The sequence below is a fragment of the Lotus japonicus genome, chromosome 6, assembly GCF_012489685.1.
Source record: "Lotus japonicus ecotype B-129 chromosome 6, LjGifu_v1.2".
NCBI classification, from domain to species: Eukaryota; Viridiplantae; Streptophyta; class Magnoliopsida; order Fabales; family Fabaceae; genus Lotus; species Lotus japonicus.
The window spans coordinates 33,229,394-33,247,533 of NC_080046.1; positions in this window are offsets into that span (position 1 = coordinate 33,229,394).

The window sequence follows — 18,140 nt, forward strand, 5'->3', positions numbered from 1 at the left end:
GCGTCACTTTAGTAACCAAAAGTAAACTTAATGCGGAAAAATGTAAATATTTTTTTTTTTTGATAATAACTAAGACAAGACTGAATTAAATAAAACCCAAATGCGAAAGGCAACAGAACTAATATACAATATATATAGCATCCCCCGCTGTAAATAGCGACCCCGTCACGAGTAACCTCCAATGACGGAAAGTAGAAAAGTGTAACGCCCGTAGGCAAAATGTACAATCCCAAAATGTTAGGTCAAGTGTCAGCAACACAAGCCCTCAAAAATAAGAATAAGTCAGAGCTAGGACACTAACACCCAACCTTAATAGACTCTAATCACCCATCCCCCATACTTCCATCATCGACTCCCATCTGGTCATGCATGAAGTCCGGGTCCACGTCGAAGGCTCAATAGTAGTCATTTCGCTCCGGGTCTTCCCCGAACGACGAGGAATCACGGAAGAATCCACCAACGACATCTGACAAAAAGGGCATACATAGCCCCCCAAACACAGGTAGCACGTGCAAGGGTCAACTTACGGAATATAGGATAGAGAATACAAGACACCAGATAAAGTATAAGGGGTATATATATATATGTTGTCTATATACATATAAGTTCTGCATTGTCTACCCTAAGGTTTAAACATAGCATGTTATCAAATCTCTAGTATAATTCAATCATCAAAGCACATACGATATTTATCAACATCTACTCATCCAAATCCCCAACGAATATAATTAGAGTGCATGATATGTCAATGCAACGTCAATCTCGACGATTCCGGAAAGAGTAGGCTGGGCACGTTTGAGTCGGTCCTAACACTGGCATTGTGTCGACCATAACCCCCGAGTGTCACTTACAACCTTGACATAGCCGGATCAGTCCTAACCCTGCGGGTCGACTTTTCCCTACGCTATGCCCGACAATCAACAGGTCGATCCTAACCTCACGGTCGATCATATCCCTCGTCGATGTCCGAATTACCCGAAGGTATAAACTGTACCCGAAGGCATAAACTGTACCCGAAGGCATAAACTGTACCCGAAGGTATAAACTGTACCCGAAGGCATAAACTGTACCCGAAGGCATAACTGTACCCGAAGGTATAAACTGTACCCGAAGGCATAAACTGTACCCGAAGGCATAAACTGTACCCGAAGGCATAAACTGTACCCGAAGGCATAACTGTACCCGAAGGCATAAACTGTACCCGAAGGCATAAACTGTACCCGAAGGCATAAACTGTACCCGAAGGCATAAACTTAACTCATGATGATTCCTCGAATCATCCGACTCATCTCCATCCGATGGTCAAAAACTGCTCAGCGAGCAAAGAGTATCGACATACTCGAAAACTATCAGTCTCCCGGCTTATCCCTCGGATAGCCCAACGACATAACTGCTCCCACAGCACAAGAGTATCAACATACTCAAAACTTCTCAACTTTCTCAACACTTGGATCCGACGACACTTCTCGTTTTCCAAAACTAAGATCTTCATCCTAAGCTTCCTTTCGAGTTTATTATCATTATTTGAAGATTTTAGAGGTTGTTTAATGTCTTATGAGTTTTCTTTACAAAATGAGATCCTTTTAATCTTATCGCGAATCTTATAAGTTCCCGGGATCTCCAAATCCCAATTGACTCCAGAGAATGTCTCGATCCATAAACACCATAACAAGGCCCGAATCTCATTCGCCCTATCAAACATTCTCAAAACTCTCAAAATAAAATCGGCATGACCTGCCCGCTATTCTCACTACTCAGGATCACAGATATGAGTGCAAGACATAGTTAAATCATCACAGTCATCAATCATGTCATATATCAATGCATCTCAGAATAAACACGTAGCACTTAGCATATAAATCATGCACCACACATCCTAGATTACCCACATACCACATAGCATGTAAGTCAATCTCAAAAACATAGTAGTAGATGCATCATCTACATTGTCAGCCGAAGCCTCAGAAAACATTTTCCCAATCATACACAAACAAGTGCATAAACAGTAAATCAAGTCGAATGCGTCGACACCTAAAGCATTAGCTAGTAAGGTAAGTTGCCCTTACCTCTAGTTATTCCAGCGTTCTCCTCAAACGTTCCTTCACAATGAGCTCCTTGATCTTCAGGAAATTCTTCAAAAGAACCTTTAAAGTAAAACCACGGATTTCTATCAAAATCTATCGGAAACTAAGCTATCAATGCTCACTAAGGTTACACGAAGTAGTTCATACTCCGAGGTACGATAATCTAGCGCGAAAGGACAAGTTTTCGGAAAAGGAATTTTCCCCCTCCTCCCCTATAGGGCTCGGCCACTTTTCACAATTGTGGGGCTCGATTTTTCTTGGATCAAACTTGGTTCCTATGCTTTCATTAGCCGTAACTAAGGGTATTCTGAACTCGGAAAAATTATCGGATCAAAAACTGTCGCAGGGGTATTTTGGTCATGATTTTTAACTTAGAAATTTCAAAACTGAAATCCCAAAAACCAAATTTTTGCAAGGACGTTACTAACGACGTTTATGACAACTAATCCTACTAACACTAAGCTAAGGCGATAGTTTTTAGCCTAAAGGTTGAAGCTTTACCTTAAAAACTCCAAAAATGGGTATTTAAGGCTAAAATTGATTCCGGCGGAATTCCGGCGACATAACGGAAAATCTAATCCGGCAGAAGTGATCTTGGGCACATATAGAAGAGGTTTAGAATCAGAAATGAAAGATTCAGGATAGTTTTGCAAAAACCCATAAACTATCCGCTCAGAAAACTCTACAGAAAAGCTATGGAAAAAGCGATCAGAGGTAAGGATTAGCGACTATATCTCGAAGCCTTGAAGTAGCAAATGATTGATCGACGATCAAGCAAACGATGAAGAAAATCTTCTCTTCTCCCTCCCTTGTAGAACTCGCGGCCTTGATGAAGAAAATGGAGGAAAATTTGAGTTTTTCTTCCTTTCTTTGCTATATATAAAGGTTGGAAATTCGCGGGAAAATGAAAGTTTCGCGAATCTGATTTTTCCGGCGTCATACTCCGTGAATTAATAGATATGTTTTGGCGAAAGAATTCCAAAACTAAAATGAGGTCTCTTTGTATTTTTGGCAACTAAAGCATAGTCGGTATAAAACTATTTTACCCGATAAGTTGCTTTTTGCATCGGATGTCGGAATGGAAAACTTCCTTCTGAAGAAAGATTGAAATCATCAAGAGAAATGGGTGTACGCGTGTAGAATATTCATTTGAAGCTCTGAATAGAAAAAGTCTTCATCGTCGAGAAATTCTAGGGTTTTGAAATACCAGGGATTCGGTTTCGGCAAACTTCCGATGATTGGAATCGGACGTTCGTAGATCCTAGAGTTTCGCCTCGAAACGATTGTGATATATGGAAAAAGAGAAGTTCTAACATTTCTCTGAAGATTTTTGGAATTAACTTCCATCGTGCCTATAAATGAAAATTAGCTATATATTAGGGTTTCTGACCTAGGTTTAAGCGTATAACGATCGTGCTATAACTTTTATCGACTTCGATACGATCCTTTGACTTTTCCTGAACTTTCTCCTTCATAAATTTATTTCATTTGGTAAACTCTTGTTCAGGTTTCCTTTCACAATACATCAAGCCTAATCGTAAATGGAAATCTCTTCCACTTACATGGAAGATCCTTCCTCATTCTCCTACACTCTTGGCGCTGCTCTACTCTTTCCTTCTCCAGACGATCAGGCATGTACTCTATGTTGCAGAGCCTGTTGCTCAGCTCATCCCTCTCCAGACTCTCTTCCATCGTCTCCAGATCCTTATCCACTGCTTCTTTTTCTTCCAGCAGATTCAGCTCCAGCTTGCACAGCTCCTGAATCTCCTCCACGAAGCAGAGGAACTCCTTCAGATCTTTCTCCAACTCTGGACTAAGATCCTTTTCCAGCAGCGTTGTAGTCAGCTCATGTATGGTTCTCGAACCCTCTGGATGCCTCACATTGATGAACAGATCTTCATCAAAAGCCTTCCTTCTGAGTTCCTCCAATGCAACCATGTATGATGCCATTTGTGATTCGAAAGTAATCTTGTTGTAAAGCTTACTGTGTTCCTAATCGCTTTATATAAGCATCCTTTTCTCTCCGGAAGTTATTGCTCTTGCAGTTTCTCGAGGATAAGTCTTTGGTAACTGAAGCTTCTCTTTACTCCCGTGGCCGGTGGTAAACGTTCTACATATGCATTAATTCCTTTCTTTAATTCGCTAATCTCTTTTTCATCATTAATTAATTCTCCATCTTTTTTAACTTAGTCCTTCTTTAAGGGGGAGTACCTTGTACTTCATGCTAAGTTTTTCACACCCCCAGCTTTTTGCTTATGACAAAAAGGGGGAGTATAACCTAGAGTTTTTGATGTATACGCTGATTAGTGTGATTTTTATTCTTTTGGAGAATTTAAGAGTTCCACTTTTATGACCATAGATGTGTCACTGGGCAAATACAAGGAATACATTTCACTTCTTCTGAAGTGATTTTGGTTGACTCTAACACCCTACTCGTGACTCTGAATACTTATGCGCTCTGATTATTTCATTACATCTATGTCATGCGTTTTCACTCTGAACTCTTATTTTATTTAGCTCAGAATCTAGATATCACAAACGTTTTCATTAAGCCTTAGATTCAGGGGGAGCTAAGCTCAGAATCAAGCTATGACTTGAATTCAGAATGAGCAAAATAAACCATTCACATCACGATAAGTCTAATTATATTTCTCTAAACTCTGAGTGAATTCAGTTTATTGTTTAAGAATTGTTCATCAAAATACTCGGTTTTGTCATCATCAAAAAGGGGGAGATTGTAAGATCAAGTTTTGATCATGTAGTACAACTCTATGTTTTGATGATTACAAGTTAACATTTTAGTATCAACAATTATGGTACTCTAACGTGTTTTCTGAGTGTGCTCTTAACAGGCTCTGACCTTAATTTAATCTCACACAAATCAGAAGCACTTTGCTTAAGAGTGACCCTAGCAACGCTTTCGCAATCTCTATGTTCAATCTGAATAGTAGAAAAGCTTCGAAAGATCTGAAGTTAATCAAGCTCTGATGTGGACTCAACTCACTTGAAGCTCTGAAGATCCAGACGTTCAGATAACCCAGACACTCTGAAGGCTCAGAAGTTCTGATGGTGTAGAAGACTCTAAAGATCCAGAAGCTGAAAAGTGAAGACTCTGAAGTCCAGAAGCAAAATGGCTCTGAAGACCAAGTTCTTCTCCTTTGAGTTCAGAATCAGAAGGTACAGCGGTGAGAGGATCCATGCTTCCCTCTGACTCTGATCAACAAGCTTCACAAGTTCCAACACGAAGCATTCCTCTGATCAGAAGTCAACAAGGTTAAAGGTCAAGTCACTATCCAAAGTACAAAAGCAAATGTACTATCCTGACGACCTAACCTAACATACTCAGCCACAACAGAAGCTGGAAATCCCAGATCTGCCCTCCAACGGTAGCATTCCCATGCCACGTTCAAACCCTAATCCTTGGAGTATATATAGAGGCTGAAGTCTGAAAGATGCTGTTGGAAGAAACTTACACGCGCAAGCTATATTCAAATCTTCTAAGCATTCTTTCTTCATTGAATTCATTGTGTTTACTACAAGCTTTTAAGAAGCAATTTCTTTGTAAACAATATTCTTTAAACAGTTGTTTAGTTTACCTTTAGGTGATCAAGGTTGATCGGATCCTAGAGAAGACTAAGAGAGTGAATCTTAGTGTGAGCTCAGTCAGTGTATTGTTAGTCACTTGTAGGTTTCAAGTGCAGTTGTAACAAATCTCTGATTAGTGGATTGCCTTCATTCTAAGAAGGAAGAAATCACCTTCACGGGTGGACTGGACTAGCTTGAGTGATTCATCAAGTGAACCAGGATAAAATCCTTGTTTGCTTTTCTCATCTCTTATCTTAAGCACTTTACTTGTGTCTCGAAAGATTTGTTAAAATCTTAAGGTGGAAGTTTTATTCTGAAAACGCTATTCAAACCCCCCCCCCCTTTCTACCGTTTTTCATACCTTCACAGATTTGTTGTCAAATTTTCCAACATTATCCTTTGTGTTGAGAATGAAACATTTACAACCAAAGGGATGGAAGTACGATACGGTTGGACGTCTTCCTCGCCAAAGTTCATAAGGAGTCTTCTTTAGTATGGGTCACATGGATATTCTGTTTTTAATGTAGCATGCAGTTTCAATAGCTTCAACCCAAAAGTATTTTGGGAGAGATGTTTCACTTAGCATCGTTCTTTCCATTTATTGAAGTGACATGTTCTTCCGTTCAACAACACTGTTTTGCTGAGGAGTTCTAGGAGCCGAGAACTGATGAGTAATACCTTCTTGTTCACAGAATTTCTCGAATTCTTCGTTCACAATTTCTCCTCTGTCACTGCGGATAGTTGTAATGCAGTAGCCTTTCTCATTCTGAACTTTCTTTCTGAACACTTTGAAGACTTGGAAGGCTTCATCTTTGCTTGTTAGGAAGTAAACCCAACAAAATCTCGTGTAGTCATCAATTATGAAAAAACAATATCTTCTTCCAGAGATACTAGCTACCCTAGTAGGTCCAAACAAATCCATATGTAAAAGGTCTAGAGGTTTGCTAGTGCTAACAAAGTTTTTAGCATGACAGGAGGTACGATGTTGTTTGCTTTGAACACAAGCAGAACATGTATCATCAGACTTGATAGTTAGTTTTGACATACCACGTACTAAGTCATTACTTATGATTTTATTGATGGTCCTTAGGGAAGCATGCCCTAGCTTCCTATGCCAAAGCCAAGTATTGTCCTCTGACGATACTAGACAGGTTACATTTTGATTTGTCAAAGATGATTTTGTCATCGGTATCAGTGACAGTACACTTCACTTTATTAAAGGAAACAGTGAACCCACTATCACATAATTGACTTATGCTAAGTAGATTGTGTTTTAATCCTTTAACTAGAAAGACATTATTAATCACAGGAAGCGGTTCCTTACCAACATTACCTTCTCCAACAATGAGTCCTTTTTGGTTCCCTCCAAAGGTAATTGATCCACCATCCCATTTAGTTTAGATCTTTGGGAACATAGACTTTTCTCCCGTCATGTGTCGCGAGCATCCACTGTCCATGTATCATTGTTGGCGTTTCCTTTGTTCTGTTAAATAGGGCTCATCATCCTCATCGTCGTCTGAATCGTTCACGGATGCCATGAGTGCAAAGTGTGCATCTTCATCATCGTCTTTTGAACCGTCCTCAGAGTCATCCCATCCAGCTGCTAAGGCTTTCTTTATCTTGTAGTATGACTTCTTGGTAGACTTTTTGGCTAGTCTTGAACAGTCCGGCTTGATGTGACCTGGCTTCTTGCATTCAAAGCAAGTAATGTTGCTTTTGTTTGCACTTGAGCCGCTTTCTCCTTTGTGTGTGCAAGGTTTCTTTTTCAGACTTGATTCTCGTTTGTTGTCTTTCTTTGATGGACCTTTTCCTCTTTGCTACTTGATCTACATCCTCTTGAACTTTCTGTTAAAGAGAGCTTGTTCATTCTCTGATAGTTCTTCTGAGGATTATTCTTTTTCAGATTGTTCCTTCACTTGGACAGCTTTGGAACTATTAGCTCTGAACGCAATGTTCTTCTGCTTCTTCAGTCCATCATCATGGACAAGTTCTATTTCATAAACCTTCAGAGATCCGAGGAGATCTTCAAGTTTCAATGTGCTAAGGTCCTTAGCTTCTTGAATAGCAGTAACTTCGGGTCTCCTTCGCCTAGGAAGGCATCTTAGAATCTTTTTGATTTGTTCAACATTCTCATATTTGCGATCAAGATTCCTAAGACCATTAACAACGGTTTGGAATCTTCCAAACATATCATCAATGCTTTCATTTTCTTTCATCTTGAAGGTCTCATACTCAGCCACAAGTAAACTTACTTTGGCTAGTCTGACGTTCGCTGTACCTTCATAGGGAAGCCCTAGAGCTTCCCAAACTTCTGTAGCTGTTGCTAGCCCATCAACTTTGTCCAGCTGAGATTTACTCAGTGCACATAGAAGGAACAACTTTGCTTTTGCGTTAAGTTGATAGTCTTTGTGTTGTGCTTCTGTCAGTTGATCCTTCTTGATAGGTTCTCCAACGTCATCTTTGTGAACGATGTTGCCATTTTCAATGATGTCCCACAACTTGTAGTTTGAGGACTCAATGAATAGTTGCATGTGAAACTTCCAGTACGGATATTCGGTTCCATCAAAGAATGAAGGCTTGCTGGTGGATGAGCCTGTAGCTATAGCTAGATCTTCTGCCATGGATCTTTACTCTACACCTGTTTAAGATGTTAGTTGTAACACCCCGATTTCCAGGTGTCACTTTAGTAACCAAAAGTAAACTTTACGCGGAAAACAGGTAATTTTTTTTTTCGTTTGATTCCTTTTAAATCAAGCAATAGAGAAATAAAGACATAACCCCAACACTAACTAACCAATATACAAATATATACACATGTACAACCTCAGCTGCACTCTCCCGTCACGCGCACTCGCAGTGACTCCAAAGTAGTGTGCCCGTAGGCAAATAGTTACAGATCCAGATGTGTGAGTGAGAAAAGGTTATAATTACAATCCACTGGGAGAAAGTCGGCCTCAAAATGGCCTAAGCAAAGACCCCTATAGTCCGACTGACTCACTGTGATCCCTCAATAAGAGAACCACACAAAAGCCATGCGTCGGGAACCTACCCCGTCCCAAAAGCAAAACGAATCAGAGCTCTACACAAATATGACGCCTGCCTAACTCTACCAACCCATAACTGCTCACACATCCGAGTCCTCGGCGAACTGAAGACGGCAAGTTGAAGCTCAGCTCCTTGCGTCGTAGAACTTCTTTCGTCAGATGTTCACACTCGTCAGTCCGGTCCTCCATGACCCTTCCCCGGTACGTCGCTCGATGACCCACAACATCGATCACCCAAGCGGTGGGGGCATCCCGATCCACAAGCTCATATCTGATCCCCCCCGAGGGAGAGACCATCGAACACCAGTCGGCCATCGACATCTGGCAGCAGGCCGACCGCCCAAACACAAACATACAAACAAAGCCAAGGCGCTAGGGTCAACTCACAGCAATAAGTAGATATACACTCAACATGTGATATGGGGTATAGATATATGTTGATATATATACATATAAACAATCCTAGCATGTTATGGCTCTAACATTGCTTCAATAAACAAACAGCACACAATCTCAGTCAGCATGAATGTATGCGTGAAATGCACAATATGTATCCGGATTTGTGACGCGTTCCCGTTCGCCACAAGTGAAGCATTTTCACTATGGATGGACCATTCCAGTTATCCATCCTGGATGAAATCCATCCTGGATGAACCATTCCCGTTATTCATCCTTGGTGAACCATTCCCGTTATTCACCGAATGATGAACCATTCCCGTTATTCATCATTAATGCAAGGTGAACCATTCCCGTTATTCACCATGATATGCACAGGTGAACCATTCCCGTTATTCACCCGATTGAATGCAACGTGGTTAGCCAAACAACGAATCGTCCTTACCACGAAAGTGTTTAGCTCACAACCCAATCTCAACAAACCCATGAGTTAGTGTCGGTCAATACAACACAACTCGGAGTAAGTGTCGGTCAATACAACACAACTCCATCCACAGAATACACAAGGGTCTAGTGTCGGTCAATACAACACAGCCCAAACAACAAGAGCACTAGGTGTCGGTCAATACAACACGGCTCCACAACACTCCCCAAGAGTACTAGAGTACTCGGTGACTTTCAATCATCACCATAGCTCACCTTAGTGGCTTCCCCCAATTCCGATAACTCTCCAAACCCACAACAAAGTCGACTTTTCCCCGTCTTTCGTAAATATTTTCCCCTTCAGTTCTCCTATGCTTAAACGTTAATAAAAATTGTTTCAATTCGAATTAGTCAAGTTATGAGTTTATTTCTCAAAGTCTATGTTTCCCAAGTCTTTAGTTTTTCAAAGCTCTATCATTCTAAGTTTTCAAAGATCAACCACCCAAAATACATTTCCCGGGGAAAGTCTAAGAATTCCAACATATGGCTAAGTCTCAAACCCCACATTTGGACTTGCCTAGGGTTGTTCATCCAACCCGAAATATCAAAGATCACCAGATCAATGAATCTCCACTCCGAAATTGCGTCAAAACGCTCAATCCAACAAAAGCACAACATCACAAGTATGGAAAAGCATCATAACATCAACTCATCATCAAAAACAACATCAGATAAAACATAAGTCGAATTTATCGACGCCTATCATGCAGTCATAGCTAATATATAGTAAGTTGCCCTAACCTCGAGCTGATCCAGCTTCGCAAACAAAGTTCTCCTCAAACAATTGCTCTGAGTCTTCCAAAGTTCCCTCAACTGAACCTCGGAGAAAAACAAAGCAGAATCCAAACAAAATCGATTAGTTCGATCGCAATACAATACATAAACGATAGACAAAGCATTAAAGCTTCAGAATAGGACAATCAGGTACGAAAAGACAAGTTTTCGAAACCGAAAAACTCCCCCCTAAAGGAAATAGTCCACGGCCTCAAAGGAAAAAGGGCTTCGACTCTTTTTCTTTGATCAAATCAATTCACAAGGTAGTTTTAGGGTAAAACTAAGGCAAAGAAACTGTCAGAACAATTTTCGGACAATCGGGCCGGAATACGACTACGCAGGGGCATTTTGGTCCAAAATAAAGGCTCAAAACTTCAAAGTTATCAGTTCTGAAAACAAATTTGACAGCAACGATCCTCATGACATCCGTGACAACAAATCCTAAAGGCACGAAGTCAGATTAAGTCTTTTCGACAATAAAGTTTCGAAATGTGAGACAAAAAGAGTTTTGAGTCAATTTTTCAGATCCTGGACAACTGAATCGCAATCAGAGTTTACTGACAGAGGTTTTAGACTCAGGGGAACATAAGGAACATAACCCAAGCAAGAAATCAGAGAAATCGGACAATTTTAGAAAAAGCTCAAAACTTAGAGCACAGAAACGACTTCAGAAACGCAACAGAAACAACAATCAGAGGTAGGAATCGTGTTAGTTACCTTGATACCTAGAAGTAGGGACGAACTGCACGAAGATTGGTCAAGTTTTCGCGGAAATCCCCTCCCCCCTTGCTCCCCACGAAATCAGCCACAAATGGAAAGAAAATGAGAGGATTTTGCTTTTTCGCGCTATTTATAGGCGGGTGAAATCGCGGGAAAATGAAAATTTCGCGATTCCGATTTTTGCAGCACGATCACCGAGAAATTCTAAGAGAGATTCTGGCGTCAGAAATCCAGAACTCAAAACAAATATCTATGATATGGGAAAAACGATATCGAAAATCTCAAAAGCGGTGTCGGTTAATCTGCCCCGAAAAACTACTTTTTGCTGTGATGCTCAAACGACAAAACTTCCAACTAAAGAAAGATTGGAAACGTCGAAACAAGTCTGGCAACGCGGACGGAATCTTCGTTAGAAGTCCCGAATAGAAAAAGTCTTCATCCATTGCTCGAAAATAGGGTTTCGAAGCAAAGAAATTAGCGTCGGCGGACATCCGAAAAGTGAAACCTATCGTGCGTACAGTCCAGAGTTCCGAAATGAAACGCTGGTCGATGGAAAAATAAAGAGAATCTTTAAATTTTCCGAGAGTTCGAAATCTCACTCAAAACGTTGCTTTAAGAGCGAAATAGTCTATTCTGGACACGCTCGCCCTAAGGCAAGTGTGCAGACGACTCGCACTAACTCCGAAAACAACTACGCAACATTCCTCAAGCAATTCCTGAACTTTCTTCTTCATTAATCTTCCTCAAATGTCAAACTCCTGTCACGCTTACACTGATTCTACGCGTGAGTCGGAAACTAGCTTGTTCTGAAAATCCAGGTCTTACAATACTCCCCTCCAAAAAGAAAGTTTCGTCCTCGAAACTCAGAGTTCTGCAAAAAGTTCGGAATACAGTTCCTTGATCTTATCTTCCAATTCCCATGTAGTAGTGCCTGTGTCATTGTTCCTCAAAATCTTTACTTAAGCAATCTGCCTTCCCCTTAACTGTTTCACTCTTCTATCCCCACTGCTAACTATCGGCGTCTCAAAAGACAAAACATCATTCAACCTCATGTCGTCTGACTCGATTACTTGCGTCGGACCTCTGCTTGAAATGATACCGGTTGGCATTCCGTGCAGTCGCACAACCTTAGCCACTTACTTCTTTACTTTCGGTCGTCCGGAATTCTTCTTAAACTCAGTGCCTCTCTGTCATCTCAAAGTAGATACTCAACTTGTCCTCGTGATCTTCATCCACAGTCCATCACTTGTTCGTTCGATAACTCTTAGACGAAACATTGCGTTGGAATCTAATAGTCCATTAACGTCACATCCAACTTCGTAACTATCATCACTCGCACAATGAAATCAATCTCCTACTTAGTCACCATTCGAATTAAAAATCGACTTATGTCCTTATTTCTTGTCCTTCACTAATCTTATCCCCTACAACATCAAGTTATCAACAACTTATAAGATAATCCTCTTCTTAATATCTAACAATCCATTATTATCGTCTTCTTCCTTAGAACTTCCCTCACTCAAACCTATTTACACTTACTGAAATCCCTAACACTTCGCACGAATCGAGACTTATCCTCTAGAAGATTAAATCATAACTATACCTCAAGGGACTTAACTAGCCATTACATCTTCCGATCCTTCAACATTCTGAGATTTAACTCTTATCGTAACCGCTAACACCACTAAATCTCTTATGTGTACATGAATCTCAGCTCACTAGGTCAACCTTAGCCCTAGGATTCTCATTCAACTTTAGTAAAATTCACTTGTTACCCGTAATATGCATCATCAAAATCCATAACAAAGTCCCATTGACTCTTATACTCTACGAAACTCGTCAAAATATAACAACCTCAGGTATTCATCTTAATACTAACACCTTCCTTTTTGTGACTCAATCACCATCTCGTCAATCAACTTCTTAATCTCTCAATCAAATTCTGACAACCTTCGAGTCTTACACACCTTAGACAGACATTCATAGATTTAAAACCTAAACCTTCACCAAGTTTGGTCCTCTAGTGACCTTTAATCCTTCAATACTTCTTAAATGAATATCCGTTTCTTAAAAACTATAACTCCTTCACTTACCCAAACGACCTGACCAGTGGCGTCATGCTTTCACATTCACAACTTATTATGCTAACATCATTCAAATCTTGTCACATGGTCATTATGTCCGTAACCTCATAATCAACATCAATCGATCACCAACCTTAACACTCCACACAACCCAGAATTCCTTTACTTCAAGATCTCTCTTATAATATACCTCAATGGTCTTAACCCGAAACTCACCTTCAGGTCTTCAATCTTCTAAGATTCAACTCCTATTGTCACACCTACAACCATAAGATCTCCTACTCGTACGCGATTCTCGACTCTCAAGATTCAATCTTAACCCTAAGATTTCAATCCAACTTAGTATATCTCACTTAGTAATCTCAGCATATTTCTTTGGAATCCATATCAACAACCTCAAGTATTCAACTTATGCTAAAACTTTCTTTCTCCAACTTAATCATTAATTCAACACTTTTCAAGCGAAAATTCATCTCTTAAGACTATAATGTCTCCACATATTAATCCAACGCTTAGCAAAACTTATTCCTCGAACTCGACTATAACAATCTAGTTCAGAGTTAATTCTTCTCAATCTCGCTACCATCAAACAATCATCTATAACCGGATATTAAATCCAACCTATCTAATCTCTAATAATCCCACGTCAGAAATCACATAACCTATGACTTCATAACTTCCGAGAAAATACTTAAAGATTTTCCAACATCAATTCTATTGGCTTAGTCTACCTCTACTTGGAGTAATCACACGAACTAACCAATCAATGTCTATACGAAAATCATCAACTTCCAAAGGTTCAAATCTTAATCTTGTACAATCAAATGCTTAACACAAACTTTCCTCCCAAATCCGACTAATCCTCAATCAATTCAAATTCATCTTACCCGTCCTTCTATCAAAGTCCATAACCAGCTGTGATTCCGAATATCACCCCCTCAATATTAGGTTGATCAGGCCTAATACATCGAAGGTGGAAATTTAGAAAAACCCACTGGAACAGACAATGAGATCCTAACATCCAGTAACCACAATTATCCTGATATCAAGTTCCTAACGATTCCGCTACGGAACCACACACCCTCAATCCATGTAAAAGATTAATCCTTCCTCGTCAATTGAGTCAAAGGTCCAACAATCTTGGCAAATCCCTCAATGAAGCGTCTATAATATCCAGCTAAATCCACAGAACTTCTGATCTCTGTCACCATCTTCGGTTGCTCCCAAGCCAAAACAGTCTCCACTTTCGCCGGATCCACAGCTATGCCCTCCTTCGAGATAGCATGGCCTAAGAAATTGACTTCCTCCAGCCAGAATTCACACTTGGAAGGGTTCTCATACAACTTTTTCTCTCTCAACAATTGTAAAACTTGGCGCAAATGTCCTTCATGTTTATTCGCGTCCTTCGAATAGATCAATATGTCCTCAATAAACACCACCACACGCCGATCTAAGAACTCCTGAAAGATGCGGGTCATGTAATCCATGAAAACAGCAGGTACATTCGTCACTCCAAACGGCATCACTAGGTACTCGTAGTGTCCTTAACGTGTCCTGAAAGCAGTCTTCGGTATATCCTCAATCTTCACTCTGATCCGACGATAGCCTGACCTCAAATCTATCTTGGAAAATACGGTAGCCCCTCGTAGTTGGTCCATCAAATCATCTATCCTCGGCAACGGGTATCTGTTCTTGATCGTTGCCTTGTTCAATTGTCGATAATCCACCCACGATCTCGACCTTCCGTCCTTCTTCTTGACTAAAAGCACTGGCGCTCCCCATGGTGAAACACTCGGTCGAATGAATCCCTTTTGCCGAAAGATCCTCTAACGACTCCGCTTCAAAACTAAACGCCCTAAAATCCTACGATTCGTACCCATAAGGAATTTCCCTGAGATCCTAGCTTCCTTATCAACGCCTCGGTAAAACAACTCCCTAGCTCCGCGTGCTATTCTAGATCTCGTGTAACCTCTATAGTTAAATCACGAGCAACTTCGAATAAGGTCCTACTAGGGATAATAATCATAGGATCATAGTCTAAGTAGTAAATACAAGTTAGGCGCATCACACTCGCTTGAATATAAAAGAGTAAGTTATTCTAGAATACGAGAACAGTTAAAATATTACCATCGTTCCCACGTTCTTCCTCGTTCGACTCCTCAACTCTTGCTCCTCCCTTGATATGAATCCTTTCCTCTGTAGCAAGTTGTTTTCCTTTCCCAACATTCCCTGATGATTCGCCCCTGAGTGCCTTGCAATCTTGGAGAAATGTCCCGGTTGGTTGCAATTGAAGCATAGACTTCTTTGGTCTTGCAGTTCACAGCTAGATGCCTCTCTCGGTTACACTTGAAGCATCTCCGTCCAATCACTGAGCATTTGTTAGCAAAATGCCCAAACTTTCTGCAACGAGTACATGTCACTCCTTTGTCACCAACTGGCTTCCCCCCCAGTATCAGCAGTCGTCGGTTTGTACTCTCTTGAGATAAGATTTCTTCCCTCGGAACGCTGATATGGTCCCCACTTATGGTAACTCTTCCTTCCGTTGTAGCCTTGGGAACCTGACCTCATTGGTCCCCCAGCTCCAGTTCGGTTCATTCCTCTTTGTTGATACATTGCTGTCGCCATCAGTCGTTGATGATGCTCACGTGTAGCCTCCGCCATCCGGTTAAGATCCACCATCCTATATCCCATCGAACGTCCGATTAGTACTAACCATACGGTAGCACTAGACAAACCACTCAATCCGATTGAGTAGTAACGCAAGCAATTAGAGCGAAAATCGCTCTGCAGACAATCAATTTTCACTCTTTGCAGAGTCACACAACCTAGCACAGAAGACCTATTCCCCAAAGACTCCCAAAAGACTCGACTAAGCTCTGATACCACAATGTAACACCCCGATTTCCAGGTGTCACTTTAGTAACCAAAAGTAAACTTTACGCGGAAAACAGGTAATTTTTTTTTTCGTTTGATCCTTTTAAATCAAGCAATAGAGAAATAAAGACATAACCCCAACACTAACTAACCAATATACAAATATATACACATGTACAACCTCAGCTGCACTCTCCCGTCACGCGCACTCGCAGTGACTCCAAAGTAGTGTGCCCGTAGGCAAATAGTTACAGATCCAGATGTGTGAGTGAGAAAAGGTTATAATTACAATCCACTGGGAGAAAGTCGGCCTCAAAATGGCCTAAGCAAAGACCCCTATAGTCCGACTGACTCACTGTGATCCCTCAATAAGAGAACCACACAAAAGCCATGCGTCGGGAACCTACCCCGTCCCAAAAGCAAAACGAATCAGAGCTCTACACAAATATGACGCCTGCCTAACTCTACCAACCCATAACTGCTCACACATCCGAGTCCTCGGCGAACTGAAGACGGCAAGTTGAAGCTCAGCTCCTTGCGTCGTAGAACTTCTTTCGTCAGATGTTCACACTCGTCAGTCCGGTCCTCCATGACCCTTCCCCGGTACGTCGCTCGATGACCCACAACATCGATCACCCAAGCGGTGGGGGCATCCCGATCCACAAGCTCATATCTGATCCCCCCGAGGGAGAGACCATCGAACACCAGTCGGCCATCGACATCTGGCAGCAGGCCGACCGCCCAAACACAAACATACAAACAAAGCCAAGGCGCTAGGGTCAACTCACAGCAATAAGTAGATATACACTCAACATGTGATATGGGGTATAGATATATGTTGATATATATACATATAAACAATCCTAGCATGTTATGGCTCTAACATTGCTTCAATAAACAAACAGCACACAATCTCAGTCAGCATGAATGTATGCGTGAAATGCACAATATGTATCCGGATTTGTGACGCGTTCCCGTTCGCCACAAGTGAAGCATTTTCACTATGGATGGACCATTCCAGTTATCCATCCTGGATGAAATCCATCCTGGATGAACCATTCCCGTTATTCATCCTTGGTGAACCATTCCCGTTATTCACCGAATGATGAACCATTCCCGTTATTCATCATTAATGCAAGGTGAACCATTCCCGTTATTCACCATGATATGCACAGGTGAACCATTCCCGTTATTCACCCGATTGAATGCAACGTGGTTAGCCAAACAACGAATCGTCCTTACCACGAAAGTGTTTAGCTCACAACCCAATCTCAACAAACCCATGAGTTAGTGTCGGTCAATACAACACAACTCGGAGTAAGTGTCGGTCAATACAACACAACTCCATCCACAGAATACACAAGGGTCTAGTGTCGTCAATACAACACAGCCCAAACAACAAGAGCACTAGGTGTCGGTCAATACAACACGGCTCCACAACACTCCCCAAGAGTACTAGAGTACTCGGTGACTTTCAATCATCACCATAGCTCACCTTAGTGGCTTCCCCCAATTCCGATAACTCTCCAAACCACAACAAAGTCGACTTTTCCCCGTCTTTCGTAAATATTTTCCCCTTCGTTCTCCTATGCTTAAACGTTAATAAAAATTGTTTCAATTCGAATTAGTCAAGTTATGAGTTTATTTCTCAAAGTCTATGTTTCCCAAGTCTTTAGTTTTTCAAAGCTCTATCATTCTAAGTTTTCAAAGATCAACCACCCAAAATACATTTCCCGGGGAAAGTCTAAGAATTCCAACATATGGCTAAGTCTCAAACCCCACATTTGGACTTGCCTAGGGTTGTTCATCCAACCCGAAATATCAAAGATCACCAGATCAATGAATCTCCACTCCGAAATTGCGTCAAAACGCTCAATCCAACAAAAGCACAACATCACAAGTATGGAAAAGCATCATAACATCAACTCATCATCAAAAACAACATCAGATAAAACATAAGTCGAATTTATCGACGCCTATCATGCAGTCATAGCTAATATATAGTAAGTTGCCCTAACCTCGAGCTGATCCAGCTTCGCAAACAAAGTTCTCCTCAAACAATTGCTCTGAGTCTTCCAAAGTTCCCTCAACTGAAC